Below are 16330 nucleotides of genomic sequence, written 5' to 3' on the forward strand. Positions count from 1 at the left end.
AGTCCTCAACTCTTTATTTTGCTTTCTCGGGACCAATCAGACCCTGGGCCACAGTTAGCACTATGAATGTTTGCTGAATGAGGAATGAATAGATGAATGAGCGCATGAACCAGCGAAGGAACGGAAAATCTTTTTGTCCTCGGAACGTTTTGTTTCTGACATATGGTATATTAGATCCTACTCTCTACCTTTAAGCCAACAGCCCATCACATACCTGCCACAAAAAAGCCACAGGGGACAATCACGGCTCAAGAACAATGGGCCCCTTCCTCAGGGAATCCTGACCCGGTCCCCGCCACCCTGGGCCTCTGGTGTTCAGTTCATGCTGAGCCTCTAACCCTGCAGGCTCAGAACTGACTCGGTTTCCCCAGTCTTGGCCCCGGAAGTTCATCTTGGATCTGGGCTTCCCTCTGCTCTGGCCCCAGCAGTCCCTGTGGTCCTGGATGGAAATATCCCCCTCTCTGGACCCCTGGAACCCTACCTTTGACACAGGTGTTTGGCAAGAACCCAGCCCAGGCTCTAGCTGATGCTTCCCTGGCAGTGGAGGTGGTGGGACTGGTGCCCATGGCCTCAGTGCAGAGCTTGTGTGGTGACTGCACATCAGCACTGTCAGTACAGGGCCAGCCATGCCCAATGTATGAGGGTCTGAGTGAGGCCACCCCTCTGGGGGCACAGAGGACCAGAATCAAGATGCTTTGTGCCTGCCCATGGTCCTGCCTATCGGTACAGACAAGCGCTGCTCCTGTTTCAAACCCTGGGACATTGGGCCCTTCACTCAACATTTCCTGCTTTTCCTTCTCTATCTGGATAAAAAGAAAAGTGTTTACATTTTCTTTTTACGCTATTCCAGGAAAAATAAACTGTAATTTACGTTTCAAAAAACACTTCTTGCTCTGGGACTGTGAGGCCTTGTCTCTTGTTTTTAACCTCAGGCACGTAAGTATCAATCCAGGCGCAAAACGAAATTGGCTGATTTTCCCCTGAATCGACTGGTTTCTTGATGAACATCTTCTCTGTGGGCACAAAGAGCATAAATAAACCCAACGGGAGAAACGTTTCTAACAGGGACGGTCAGGAAGGGTCTAACAATGAGAGCTTTCTAACAATAAGGATGGCAGTCTGGGGCTTCCCTGGTGGCGCAGTGGTTGGGAGTCGGCCTGCTGATGCAGGGGACACGGGTTCGTGCCCCAGTCCGGGAAGATCCCACATGCCGCGGAGCAGCTGGGCCGGTGAGCCATGGCTGCTGAGCCTGTGCATCCGGAGCCTGTGCTCCGCAACGGGAGAGGCCACAACAGTGAGAGGCCCGCGTACCACAAAAAAACAAAACAAAACAAAACAAAAACAGTCTGTTAACTTGCCTCAAAACAAAAACAAACAAACAAAAAAAAAACCCCACCCCTCTAAGACCTTTTGTCCCTCTTAAGACTCTAGTTAACAGCGATATATTTAGGAGCCTTAGGGACAGGGGTACCCGGGTCATTTGTGCAAAGCTGCAACTTGGTCAGCCTTGCCCAGAAGGAGCTGGCACCGCAGAGGAGACAGCCAGCGTCACAAAGGAGGTGGATACCTCTGCCCCTCAACCTCCCACCAGAGCCTCCTGTTGGCAAAAGGCTACCAGGATCCAGGTGTCCTGGGAGCCGGGGAAACACAGCCTGTGGGGGTCTGAGGGTGGGGCAGGGAGAGATAGGAATAGAGACCCAAACGGGGTACCCTAACTCACTGCATGCGTTATTACGTCTGTGCTATTACTGCCCTCATTTTACAGGAGGAAGAGGTGTTTAGGCTCTTCCCAGGTGTGAAGCCAGTGGTGGCAGAGCTGAGGCAGAGCTCATGTGTCCTGCCAAGCAGTCTGTTCCTTAAGCCAAAGTGCTGCCACTTGTCACTGCAATCGTTAGCCCGGTACCTTGTAGAACACATGTGCATGCACACGCACACACACACTTACCACTTTCTTCCACTCATACAATTGCTTTACCTAAACTGGGGTGTTCTCGTTGAAATACAGGCTGTCTCACTGGTTTAAAAAATGGTCAGCATTATGAGTAATAAGTGCTGGAGAGGGTGTGGAGAAAAGGGAGCCCTCCTATACTGTTGGTGGGAATGTAAATTGCTGCAGCCACTATGGAGAACAATATGGAGGTTCCTCAGAAAACTAAAAATAGAACTTCCATATGATCCAGCAATTCCACTCCTGGACATATATCCAGACAAATCTCTAATTCAAAAAGATACATGCACCCCTATGTTCATAGCAGCACTATTTACAATAACCAAGACATGGAAACAACCTAAATGTCCACCAACAGATGAATGGATAAAGAAGATGTGGTACATAGATACAGTGGAATACTACTCAGCCATGAAAAAGAATGAAATAATGTCATTTGTAGCATCATGGGTGGACCTAGATATTATCATACTAAGTGAAGTAAGTCACACAGAGAAAGACAAATATCACATGATATTGTAACCGAAAGTGAGGTCCAGCTGCTCACCACTCAAAAGCCAATAAAGAGGCCAGGTTGGTGGAAAGCAAAGTTTGCTTTATTTTGCATGCCAGCAACCGGGGGGCTGGGGTGGGGGGAAAGTCAGCTGTCCAAAGGCTGACTCCCTCCCTCCTACAACCAGTGGGCAAGAGCTTTTATAGGTTGAGGGAGTGGGCTACGTGCAGAAAGAGCACAGGCAGCTCTGACAGGCATCTTGAAATTGGTCATCAGTGGTCTGACCAGCATCATCTTGACTGTTTTAGGTACAGTTAATCTTCATTTCCAGGGTCGGTTTGTTTTCATTTCTTTGAGACCAGTTCTCGGAATTGTGGCAGCTTATGTCATGGCTACAGCCTGGTCATCACGTAGTTAACTTCTTCCACCTGGTGGAGGTTTCAGTATCTATAAGACAGCTCGCAGGACATGGCTCAGAATTGTATATAGCCCTTTTAGCCCTTAAGGAGGAACCAAAAGTCCTTGACTATGCTTAATGACTAAACTATTATGATTTGGTCTCCTTTGTTTTCCTCTGTTTCTGCATTTTCTCACTTCTCTGATTAAACTTACTCTTTGGCTAAAGTTTTTCCCCAGACGAAAGTCAGGCTGAGGACGTGGGGCAAGGACCGTAGGGTCCTGTTCCATTTCAATAGCACTTGTATGTGGAACCTGAAAAAACGATACATGTAAACTTATCGATGAAACAGAAACAGACTCACGACATAGAGAGCAGACTTGTGGTTGTCAAGGGGGAGGGGGGTGGGAGGGGTGGAGTGGGAGTTTGGGATTAGCAGATGCAAACTAGTATATACAGAATGGATAAACGCCAGGGCCTACTGCACGGCATAGGGAACTCTATTCCATATCCTGTAATGGAAAAGAATATTTTTTAAAGAGAATGTATGTGTGTGTAACTGACTCACTTTGCTGTACAGCAGAGATTGGCACAACGTGGTAAGTCAACTGTAACTCAATACAATCTTTTTAATGGCCAGCATTTATACTAGCTTACACACGCCACGTGCTACGCCAACTCTTCGCACGTGCCCTAATTAAGCTTCATAACAACCTTCTTGGGACTATTATCACCCCCTGAACAAATGATAAAGGCTGGGGCTCAGAGAAGCAGGACCCAGCGCTCTGACCTCCGACCTGCCACGTCCTGAACGCACTGGACTCAAACACAGGCGCAGTGCATCTCCAACAGCTTTGGGGTTTCCCGAAAAAAAAGTACGACGAGCCCTCCAGATGAGAAACTTGAAAAACAGGTTTCTCCCTGAGCTTCCAGGAATGATTGCCCAGATGCTCCCTAGAGGCCACCTCCACAGGCGAGGCAACGTCCACGGGCGCCTCCCTTGCTCCTGACAAATGGTAACTAGGAAGAAAAGGGGCTCGCAACATTTTGTGAGGTGTGTACCCGTGGCCGGGCCAGCTGACTTCCGAGCCTCCATCTTCTATTGGTAAAATGACCATAACACTAAGTACTACAGAGAATTCTACATAGGGTACAAAATCACTTATATGGCTGGCGGTCCATGCCATGGCAGCATCTCTAGGGAGTCTGCTGTCAGAGGGGAAATCTCACAGAAGCCTGAGCAGACAGGCAGTGGGTTTTCCCCGGTCAGGGCCGGAAGCACCTCCTCTCTGGCCAGCTGGGTCTGGATTACAGAGGTTCCCTGCTACACTGTCAAAACAAGATTCTTCCCCGCTGCAATCCTCAGCTAGTGATCTTCCTCCCAGCAGCCTAGAAAGAACACGGGTTAAGGTCAGAGAGAACAGGCTCGAGCCCTGGCTCTGCTGCAAGAGGCTGGGCTGCTGTCGGCTGCCTCCGTGGCCTCTGGAGTCTCAGTTCAGCCCCTTGTAACAGGGCAGCAGATGCTGCAGGCAGGAGTCACTCAGGACTGTAAAGCTGTCTGTGTCTGGCATCTGCGGATCCTGATGTTAGGAAAGAAGCAGGTCGGATCATCATGAGGTCAGACAGAGCACCAGGGCAGCAGGAGAGAATCGGGGGATGGGGAGGGTGGAGGCCCACCCTGGACCCAGATTAGACTTCAAGGGGAAAGCCTTGCTCCTCTGATCTGCGAGGAACTTTGCGTCTGTTTCCGATCCGGTCCCTGATTAATAGACAGTCGCCATCTCAGTATTTTCCTGGCCAACAGCTCTCCATGGGGTGGAGGCATGAAGAAATTTATACCATGATTTTCAATTTTACTCTCGTGGGAAGATAGTACTATTTCCACTCACATCCCTGCAAACGGATTGTGATGGATTATAAAGCTGGCTGAAAATTTCACAACTTAAGCAATTTCAAAAGTTGATAAATAACAGTGACATTAAACTAGTTGATATCATTCCAATTTACCCCTGAGCTCAGACCATTCCAACAGCTGGCATCAGGCTCTGTGTATCATCCGGTAGCCTCTTTTCACTTATTTTCCCCATAACCCTAATTACACTGTGCATAATTACGTTAATATCGTGCACATATGTACCCTTATCGATACCTGCCGGTTTCGCAGGGTCGCCTCCCGCGTGGATTGAGGGCCATTGGCTGTTGCGAACAGCACTGCCGCGGGGAACGTGGCCGTGTGCTACCCGTCACGGCGCTTGTCACTTTATCCCCCTGTTGGCTTCGTCCCTCAAATATACTAAGTCCCCAGTGGAATCCAGAGGTGCGAGTTTCACGGTTCTTTTGCGTGTTGCCAACTTTCTTTCCAGAAAAACCAGAATGATACAGAAATGTCACCCACCGTCAGGCTGGGTAGGCATGACAAACACCCGCTCTCTGCTAGCTTTTATCATTCGCTCACAGTTTCAATTTAAGCTTAAAATTTTATCACTTTTATCATTTTCACTCATGTTTGCTCTCCTGCAACATTTACATAAGAATGCTCAGTAATTTTAATTTGAACTTTCCTCCTGTTTCCATTTTAATTGGGTGTCAGACTAGACCTCCTCCCCCTTACTTTATTTCCTCTTTCTTTTCCTCAATCATTTCCCCCCTTTCTCTCATTGAAGTCACATTAATCGTTGATAAAAGGTCACAACCCTCTGCCTTTTCTATAGACCTGAGACTATTAATTGATGTCCTAGTTGGCTGCTTCTTTCCACGACAGCCGGGATGCCCCGTGACCACGACACATACGACACAGCGAGAGTAAACACAGGACACCTGCCGCTGTGCATCTAGGCAACATCTCTAGCACGTGCTTTGGGGAGTCTCCGCTTTTCTTCACCAGTCAGCTCAGCAGTAAATACTGACTCCTGGATTCACTGTGAACACGTACCCCTTGGGCATGGCTGCAGGCCTGTCACCCGCATGGCTAAGAAGCCTGCATCTGAGGCTTCCCCCAGGCCAAATCCTGAGAACACTTGGACCTTGGTGGCCACATCCGATGGTCCAAGAAACCAAATGAATCAGTGTCGCCTGACCTTCTGCTAAGCTTACCGTATGCCTTATGCCCTTAACACTCTCATCACCCCTGCCAGTATTATTACTGCTGTTTCACCAAGGCTCTGAGGGGCTGGTGCCCCGACGGAGGCCAGAGAACCAGTAATGCGAACAGTGGTGCTGGCATTTCTGACTCTGAAGCCAGCCTCCTCCTAACCCCCGTGGCCGAGAATCCGGGGCACACCCGGGGTGCCTGCCATCTGTGCCCTCACACAGCCCAAGGGGTCAGAGCCCACAGACCCCAGGGCCCCCACTTGGGCTGGGGAGGCAGTGCCTGGCACCCAGAGTGTGGTCGGGGTCCCACCTGATCACCACACCCAGAAGAGGACGCTCCAGGCACGGGCACCAGGCCCCCGCCTGGGCTGGTCCCCACACAAACGGAAACAGGCAGAAGCTGAACAACCCAGGAGCAGCGCTGCTGCCCCGGTTCCTCCAAACCCTGACAAATGCCGGATGGTGACCGTCCACAGGGCCTGGGGGTAACCCTTCATCTCTGTTCTCTCTGTCTTCACAGCCGCTCTGCAGAGAAGCAAAATTATCCCCACTCTAGAGATGAGGAAACAGGCTCAGGGAAGCAGGGGCTGGACCAAGCCACACAGCTCAGGAACAGTTTCACACGTGGGTCTGTGCACTCAGAAGACCAGACCACTTCCCCTTGGCGTGGGGTCCCCCACGACTCTCGCTTACAGGGAGCCTAGCCACTCAGAGAATGCACGGGGATTTGAGCTTTCCTCGGAGGCCGTGTGCCAATTCGCTGCCCCTGTAGGCCCCCAGCATCCTCCTGCAGAAATGCCGATGAGACCCAGAGAAACCTTGGGACCGCTCTTTTAAAATATCGAGGGAGTCTAATTTTCCTGGGGTCTCTCCCCAAACTTACTTTAAGCAAACTGGCGTTGTGCAGCAGCCCACCTGCCATGGGCCCAGGAGAGACAGAAAAGCCTGCTGTGAACGTCATGATTTTTTTCTCCTTCAGATACACTCAGATGCCCCTCATCTTGCCTGTGTGTTCACTGTTCCAGGGTGACCACTGCCCTGGCCACTTTGTATGCCGCGATTGTCCCCTTTGTTTTGGTTCTTCCTCAGAAGGAAAATACTGCTGATTTAAATGAGAAACCAACTGTAAAGACCCAAGTCTTGGAACCCTTCAGAGAAATACGATGAAGGGGAAAACCCAAGCCACCTGCTTGAATTTCCCTTGGAAACTGGAGGAAACAACATACTCAGGGCAGATGGACCCCTCTCCCACTTTCCCACCTGCAGTTTACTTGCTTATTAATAATGTAGGTCCCATTAGTGACCACCTACTGTGTGCTCTGCCTTCGTAAACATCAGACCCAATTGATTTTTACAAGCATCGTGCAGGAGGATGTCCTTCACGGCAGAGGACCAGAGGGGTCCATCTTCTCCCCCCACCCCCGCCATCTCCCGGCCTCTGTGGGCTCCAGATGCACCATGAACCAGCCTGGAAAAGAATTTCCACTCGCTCTGTTATGTTGCTATTATGGCTCAGAGATCATGGGCTAAAAAACCCTCGGAAGTTTCTGATTCTTTATCTGACTTGTCACTTGGACACGACACACACAAAAGCAGGGGATTTAGGTTGACACCTCTTTTCTCAGAAAGTCCCTCCAGTATGCCATACCTGCACAGCGCTGGACGCTCACCCCTCCCAGCTGGCCTGAGGAGACCCACCCGGCTGCGATCAACAGGTGAACCTCCTGTCCCCAAAGTCCCCACACCGGAGGGGCGCTGCCACCAGGAGCTGGCTTCCCCCACGAGTCTGGTCCCCCAGGCTCTGAGGACAAAAGAGCGGTACTCACAGGCAGCCCGAGGTGCTCGTTCTCTGTCTGTCTCTCTCTCTCCTCCTCGGTGACAGTTAAAAGGCACAGAGGCTGCGATTGCCATTTATGTAGACAGAGTGTCCGCCTCCCCGAAGCCAATCAGAGCGGCCTGCTCGGCTTATTTACCCGGCAGCACGTCCCACCCCCACCCTCCTGCTTCCCATCCTCCACAGGACGTGAGGGTCGGGCCGGGCAGAGCAGGGCCCAGAGACCGTGGAGCCTGCAGGGGCTGCGGGCCTAGAAGACAAGGGAAAGGGGCTCTGTGTCCCAGTGCCCTGTGCCACACCCAGCCTGGGGCCAGTTCTCCTGGGGTCTCTGCAGGTAACCTCTGAGCAGCGGAAGGCTCCAGGCTCTTTCATGGGCTGAAGAAGGGCTGGCCTGGGCAAGGCAAGCGAGGAGACTCGCTCTGTGCCAGCGCTGGGCCACGAACGTTGTACCCGTACCCGCTCGGGGCTACTGGGACCTGCTGTGCCGTGCAGGAGGCTCCGAGTGCCAAGCCCATGAGCCCAGGCAGAGAGAGAAGTAGAGGCAGGCAAGGATTTGAAACCAGGTTCACTGGATTCAGAGACCCTGTTCCCTGAAGCCGACCAGCATTCAAAACACAGATTTCCTCAAACCTGCACTTGGGCTTCGCTTCTCACCCACCTGGCCGTGCAGGCTGACCCGGGGCTCAGAGCCTGGAAAGGGGACCTGCAGGGAGCCCCCCCAGGCCAGCAGGGCACGCAGATTCCCCTGCTTCCAACACTTAACACTCACCCTGGACACACACACACACATACACACACCACAGGGCACATACACACATGCCATACGCACGTGCACACGCACACAGCCATGTGCACATGCACAGGTGCACACACCATCGTAAACGTACACGTACACACAAGGCACACACAGACACACAACACAGTTTCAGGGCCTGCGGCACAGCCACGAGCTGGGAACTTCCCACAGAAAGCCATTCCCCCCTGGCTTTAACGAAGCAGCATCTCTTCAAAGGAGCATCTGCCCTTTGAAGCATCCGTGGAGCTGGCAGGGGCTGAGGCCCCCGCGACGGGTGGGCGGGGCCGGTGGGGCGGGTGGGCGGGGTCTGCGGGGACCCAGGCGCGCCCCGCGCAGCTCTTCCCTCCCTCTACCCAGCGAGGACCGCAGGCTGGTGCGGGGATCAGGCCCTTCCGTGCGGGGCCGACCAAGCTCCGAACCACGTCGCCGGGGGCCGCAGAGGACCGCTCACCCCCCAGCACCGCTCTGCTGGACGAGAGGCCGGGGAGGGAGGGGGCGAGGTTGCAGGGATGGCCAGAGCTGGGCCGGGCGCTGTGCCTGTGCAGGGCTCCAGCGGGCTCTGGACGCGGTGCCCGAGGCGCGGGGCCCCTGACCCAGCACAGCGCCTGGCCCAGCGCAGACCCTAGGTGAACCCTGCATCTTTCGTGGAGGCTGTGCAGAGGGGGTAGAGGTGTGATGATGGAACTCTGAGAGAGGGGCTGTGAGAGAAGAACGGAACTTTCCGTTTTGTAAAGAGTGACAGTGATAATAGTTAGCATGTATAAAGGTTCTTTTTCAGGCATTCCTACCACAGGATCACTCAGGCCCTCACAACTCTCATCACAAGGTAGATTATCATCATCTGCAGATTACAGATGAGGAAACGCAAGCCCAGAGAGGTTTGCCCAAGGTCACACAGCTAGCACGTGGCTGAGCAGCGAGTCCCTCACCAGGCCAGCGGGCCCCCATGCCGGCACTGCCAGGTGAGCTTGCTGTGTGGCATCCAGGGTCGGAGGCAGATGGTGAAAGAATAAGCAGAGAGAAAGCCACAGTGGCCAGCTGTGACGAGGGCTGCAGAGCCAAGCCTGTGAAGAGGGAGCAGCCTAGAGGGGAGCCCGCAGCTCAGGGCCCGACTGCCCTTGGGGGGACATCCAGTCCTTGAAGGGTCTGGGGCAGAGCACTGACGTGCCTGAGGGCTTAAAAGTCACGCCAGCTGTTGCTTGGAGAGCAAATTGCAGGGGAGAGAACAGATAGATTTGAGATTTATCTGGAAGTAGAAACAAGGAGATGTGAAGTGGTCTGAAGATGCGGCACAGGGCTGAGACATCAGCCTGCAGATTCCAGCTTGGACCTCCCTCCCGGACCTGCTGTGTGACTGTGGACAGCTGCTTCCCCATCCCAGGGACAGTGACAAGCTCTGACTTAGGAACAGGACACCAGGAGTGGACCTAACAAAACCTTACAAAAGGTCTGCAAGACTTGTATGAAGAGACTTACAAAAGCCCATGGGAGGACCTTAAAGAAGAGCTGAATAAATGGAAATAAATGCCCAGTCATGGATAAAGAACCCAGTACCATAAACATTTCCATTTCCCTCAAACTGATGAACAGATTCAGTAGTATTTTAATCAAAATCCCACATAGATATTTGACTCTAAAATATGAACGGAGAAGCCAAAGTCTGAGAACGAACAGCATGCACTTGAGAAAGAAGAATATTGCAGTCTCGCTCTATACTTATGAGACAGATGAAGCTGTGAAAATGTAACAGTTTTGATGCAAGGATAGACATCTGGCCAATCCAACAGAACAGATAGCCTAGAAAAAAATCCCACAAAAGATTTGGAAAATGGACATATGTGGAATCACAGAACCAGTGAGGAAGAATAAACTATTAAATGGTGCTAGAACAACTGGCTGGCTACTTGGAAAAAACATGATCTTGAATCTGTTTCTCACCCCATGTACAAAAATAAATTCCTGATAGATTAAATCCTTAACTGTGAAAGGCAAACTTCTTAGGACAACAGAGAAGTATATTTTTATTACTGTGGAGAGGAAGGATTTCTTAAATGATTCACTTAATCAGCTAACCATAAGAGACTGACAAATCTGACTACATTATTGTTAAGAATATCTGTTCTTCCAACTGTGGAAACTAGAAAGACAACTTCTAGGGTAGAGGAAGGGATTTGAAATGCATATCGCTAATTATGAGTTAGGGTCTATAATATAAAAAGACCTTTTCAATAAGAAAAAGATAATTCAGTAGAAATACAAGCATTTATCAGAAATGGAAAGGAGTCTCATAAATATGTGAAAAAGTGATTTTTCTTGTTAGCAATCAAAGAAGATAACTGTTTATTGCCAACATATGAAATTGCAATGGATTCTGTAGGTTTGATCTTTTTTTCTGGCCACCTAGCTACATTCTCTTAGAACTTTTAATAACTTATCTGTTAATGCAGGTGGGTTTCAGCGTAAACAGTAAGTATCCTTAGTGAATTGTGAAAATGTTGTTCTTTCTAGTCCCTTTACTTTATTTTTCTTGCCTTATTACACTGTCTAGGACTGTGCTGTCCAGCGTCAGAGCCATGAACCACATCTGACTATTGAGCCCTTGAGATGCAGCCAGTGCTACTGAGGAAATGAATATGTCAGTTAATGTTATGTAATAATTTAAATTTAAATCTAAAAACTGAAGCAGTGTGGAAATTTTCCCCATTACATAATTTGAGTGCAGGACTACATTTTACTTTGTTGTATTACATAATATAGGCTATTGTAGTGCACATGTATTTTTGATTTTGTTAACGTGGCTGCTAGAAAACTTAGCATTTCAAATTCTGTGCGTGCCCAGCACTGTTCTAGGGCCTCTGGGACAGTGGTGATGGAGGTAGTGAAAGTCTCATCTCATTGACTGTAGAAGGGATCTTCCAACACTCACTATTGACAACAGGGTTTTATTGGGTACTCTTTATTAAAAAGTTTCTTCTATTCCTATTTGTATAATAAATAGATGTTCAATTTTGTCGAAAGATTTTCTTCATCAAAGGAGAAAATCTTATGGTTTTCCTCCTCTGCACTGTTAATGTGATGAATCACATTAAATTTTCTAATTTTCAAGTATCCTTTCATTCTTGGAATAAAACTATGGTGTATTAACATTTTGAATAGAATTTTTTCTCTGGTTTTAGTGTCAGATTCTATGGTATCATAGACTGCTCTGAGGGTAATTTCTTCTTTTTTGATTCTCTGAAACAGTCATATAATTTTGAAATTTGGAATTGTCCAGTCACTAAAAGAGTATAAGAAATCCTACATAAAATCATTTGTCCCTTCCTGTCATTTTTGAGGGAATATTTGATACTAACAAATCCATTTTTTATTACTATAGGACTATTTAAGATTTCTATTTCTCCTGGAACCCAATTTGATATTATTTCATCAATTTTTTTAGATTTAATGACAAGAATGTTTTTTATGATATACTCATTACCTTTTTAGTTTGTTGGATCTATAATTATATCCCCTTTTATTATCATATTTTTTTACCTGTTCCGCTCTCTTTTTGCCTTTAGTTAATATTGCCAGAACTGTGTCTATTTTATTAGTCTTAAAAAAAAAATAGCCCTTGGGCTTCGTTGATCCTCCCTCATCTACCTTTATTTTCTTTTTCCCTAATTTATCCTCTTTGTCTTTATTATTGACTGCATTCAGTGATCTTTATCCTGTTGTTCTTTTCCTAACATCTTTAGTTGAGTGATTGTCTCATTACTTTTTGGCCTTTTTTACTTTCTAATATAAGCATTTAAAACTATTTTCTTTCTTCTATATACTTCTTTCAATACATAGCTCAAGTTTTTAAATGAGCATATTTCATTATCATTTTTTCTAAGTATTATTTAACTTCTATCACATTTTTAAATTGATTCATGAGCTGTGTAGTACCTTTCCAAAAATTTCCAGACACATATAGCAATTTTTACTTATCTTTTTCTTGAATTATAATTTCATTAATTGAATTGACTTGTGGTCAGAGAGCAGCTAGTTCTCTAGCAGCAGTTCTCTGATCGACATTGAGACTTGCATTACAGCCTGCTACATCCTGAATTTTTATAAACATTCCATGTGCTCTTGAGAAGGAAGTGTATTTTCTAATTACTAGGTGGAGCGTTCCATATACGCCCAATAAACCGAGATTGTCGCTTATTGAAATGCTTTAAATGCTTTAAGTCTTCACTACTGTTTCTGTTCGCTTGCTCTACCGCCCATCTTGCTGCCATTGCTGGAGACGTGCTGAAGTCTCTTATTATGCTGGTGAATTTGGCAATTTCTCCCCATAGCCGTACCGAGGTTTGCTTTATACGTTTAAGGCTTTTCTGTTAGGTCTGTATGTGTTTAGAACTGCATTGCTTCTTGGTGGACTGAACCTTTTATCATTTTATAAAGTAATGTTACGTAACAGATTACTTGTTAGTTCCCTTGTTGCAGTGTGAATCACCCCTGTTCTCCCTCAGCTGTCGGAGGCTGGGGGCGCAGTAAAGCTCAGGGCTCTATTTCTTCGCACATTATTTAGGAATTTTTAAGTCTGGAAGTCATGATTTAAATTTTCAGCAGCACCAACATTTTCCTGGTTTCAAATGTCATAAATCCACGCTGAGGACACACGGAGTGACATCTCTCTGGGGCATCTCTGTCCCACACTTTCATCCAAGGATGAACTCTTCCAGACCTGTCATCTGGCCCCATGACACTGTGTCGCTCGGCTGACCCGGAGCCATCCGAGGTCCTCAGGGCAGAAGGCCATCAGGGGCTTGCCTGCTCAGGCTTCCCTAGAAGACCACCCCCTCTGAGCCCTCACCCACTGTGGGAGCCCAGAGCCCCCTTCCCTGTGTGCAGCCCTGCACTTTCCACCTCCCACCCTCTCCATCCCCCCATCGACCCCATCAGCTGCCCTGCATCTCCTGTCTGCTCCCTCCACAGCCTGCTCCCTGATCTCCAAGGGGCTCAGCTTAACCCTTCCTGTGGTGCTCACTACAGGGCGAGGGACAGGGTAGGTGCTTGAAATAGGCACCACTTTCCCAGAATGGCAGGGCGGAAAGCGCCAGGTGGTACAGCAGGAACGATCCAAGTTCTACCTCCGTGGTCACGAGCTGTGAGGTCTTGGACCACCTTCCTCACCTCCTCTGTCCCAGTTTTCTCCCTTGTGAGATGAGGATACAATAGAGGCCAAGCATGTGAATCCCAGCACATAGCAAACAACCACAAGTTATTGCTTTAACTCCAGCCTGATGGAGAAGCAAAGGTTCCTTCTCAAGAATTGTATCTTCTGATGGGATTGTAATGAGCCTGCTAGACTGGCAGGAGAGATCCTTTAATTCTCTCAAATCCCACTGCACAGGTAGACTCTGAATTTACCTGTGGGGAGACTACACGTGTCACGAAGGGAGAGCATTTGCAGAGTCACAGATGTTAAGAAGGTAAGGGAAGAGTTGATATTTATTCAGCGTCTCCCATGTGCCGGGTATTTTCCATATGTTATGAGAGTCGGGGCTCACCAGAACCTGACAAGGTGGGTACTATTAAAATCCCCATTTTAGAGAGGAAGAAGTAGCGGCTCAGAGGCCCCCACCACGCGGGTGGCAAGCGGTAGAGAGCAGAGGAATCCACACGTGTGTCCTGTGTTTGCTGTGTTGGCGGTGGCCCCGAGATGGTCCCCCGCCCCCGCCTTATCACACATGGGTAAGTGTGAGCACCTGTGAGCGCCAGCATCCCTCCCCACAGTGTGGTGCCTGTAGCCCCACAGACAGCATGTACATAGACCCTGTTTTCTCCAGTCTCCAAGCGAGTTGGCCTTCACGCCAACACCCGGCACTGGGGCAGCAGAGTCAAGGTCCAGACGGTGCCGTTTCCAACAGTCATAATCGATTAAGTAGAAAGCCAGGACTTACCTGCTAGGAACTCGGGCCCCGCTGGGTCTCGGCTCCTTGCTGAGATTTGCCAGCTCTGGGGATTGAGGAGAACGTGAGAGAGCAGCTGAGGAGGTGGGCTTAGCCCTGCAGTCTTCTTGCCACTTCAGATCCACAAGGCCTAGCTTGTTCAGCCACATATGCTGGTTAAATATTAATTTCTAATGGTGATAAAGGTCGAGGATATCTTGAGAAACCTACAGAGAACAGATCGTCTCAGGGAATTTAGGAAACTATCCTCTACTCAAAATGTATACACATTTACTTCTATTTGCTTTTAGCATTTTATACTTTGAGATATTTACCTTTAGAGCTTTCCTCCATCTGAAATTTATTTTAGGGTAAAGTTCTAAGTTTTTGCCCATAGAGTAAGCTAATTCTTCCAACAGTATCTTTGAAAAATATGTCTGTTTCTTGAGCTTGTTGTGGTCCTGTGGAATTGTTCTTTCATTTCTGTGCCAGGGCTACAGCTTTTAAACTTTATCTCTTTCCTTTTTTGTAAAAAAAAATTTTCGTTATTTTTTATTTTCTTATTGAAGTAAAATTGATTTACAATGTTGTGTTAGTTTCAGGTGTACAGCAAACTGTAAACTTTGATCACTTTCTAATGCATTGGGGTGCTTGGAAGGGCAAGGGTTCCCTTATCAGTTTTCTTTTAATAAAAATTCTTGCTGCTTTCACGTTTCTCTTTCAAGAGCAACTTTAAAATCATTTGTTCCTACATTCAAAAATTCTGCTGAGGTCTGGGTTGCAAGCACACTGATGCGGAGGTAAGCTGTGGGGAGCTGACCTCTTAGGAAGTGAGTTTTCCCGTCTACAACCCCACCGTTTAACTCTGGTCATGTCCTCGTCTTAGTCTGGGTTCCCCCAGAGCTTCCCCTGAGACAAAGACTCACGTGCCAGTTGCTTGTTTTGTTAGTTTTTTTTTTTAATTAATTAATTAATTTATTTTTTATTTTTGGCTGTGTTGGGTCTTCGTTTCTGTGCGAGGGCTTTCTCTAGTTGCGGCAAGCGGGGGCCACTCTTCATCACGGTGCGCGGGTCTCTCACCATCATGGCCTCTCTTGTTGCGGAGCACAGGCTCCAGAAGCGCAGGCTCAGTAGTTGTGGCTCACGGGCCTAGTTGCTCCGCGGCATGTGGGATCTTCCCAGACCAGGGCTCGAACCTGTGTCCCCTGCATTAGCAGGCAGATTCTCAACCACTGTGCCACCAGGGAAGCCCTGTTAGTTGTTATTTTGTTAGGCAGTACCAGGCCTTTTTCCAAGCCAGTTACCCCCCTGGTGGCCTGGTGGGCAGGGACCCTGCGGCAGGACTTTGGGAGCTGGGATGGGTGGTGGGGGGGTCCACCTGAGAGGGCTGGTAATTCCCCCTCATACCCCTCACTCGGACACAGCAAGCTCTGGTGCCCGGGGACAGCTGTGGGCAGAGTCACCAGACCTCGCGGCTGGTGCACAGAAGTGATGGATCGTGGATGGCGTTGGCCGAGGCCACTTAACCAAGTCCTGCGTCTGCAGGTCTGCGTTGGAGGCTTGTTGACGCAAGAGTGGAAGTTCTCAGTACTTTTCACTATACCATGTGGACTCGGGCTTTTCAACAGAACACATTTTCAACTGAATGCAGCTTGGAGTTAAAGAACCCCTTCTAGCGATGTCACATGTGGACACCCAGGCGTCCCCGGGAGGAGGATCTGGGTCTGTCTGGTGGGCAGAGCCAGTGAAGCTGCCCCACCGCACGGGTCTTAGGAAGCCTCTTCCTCCACCAAGTGAGTTGTGCGTCTCGGTTACACTGAGCAGCTCTCTACAGTGTCAAAGCCACATCAT

General features: G+C 48.7%; 1 protein-coding gene across 1 annotated transcript in view; it reads right to left on the minus strand.

Annotated features, from left to right (window-relative positions):
- DDC (dopa decarboxylase) overlaps positions 1 to 14629 on the minus strand; it is a 76062-nt gene extending 61433 nt beyond the window's left edge. Inside the window, exon 1 of the mRNA XM_067745515.1 lies at positions 14492 to 14629. The gene's annotated coding sequence lies outside the window, so the exon portion shown is untranslated. The remainder of the gene's footprint in view (positions 1 to 14491) is intronic.
- Between the last annotated feature and the right edge of the window lie 1701 nt (positions 14630 to 16330).

Source organism: Pseudorca crassidens, chromosome 8 (assembly GCF_039906515.1).
Source record: "Pseudorca crassidens isolate mPseCra1 chromosome 8, mPseCra1.hap1, whole genome shotgun sequence".
Lineage (NCBI taxonomy): Eukaryota > Metazoa > Chordata > Mammalia > Artiodactyla > Delphinidae > Pseudorca > Pseudorca crassidens.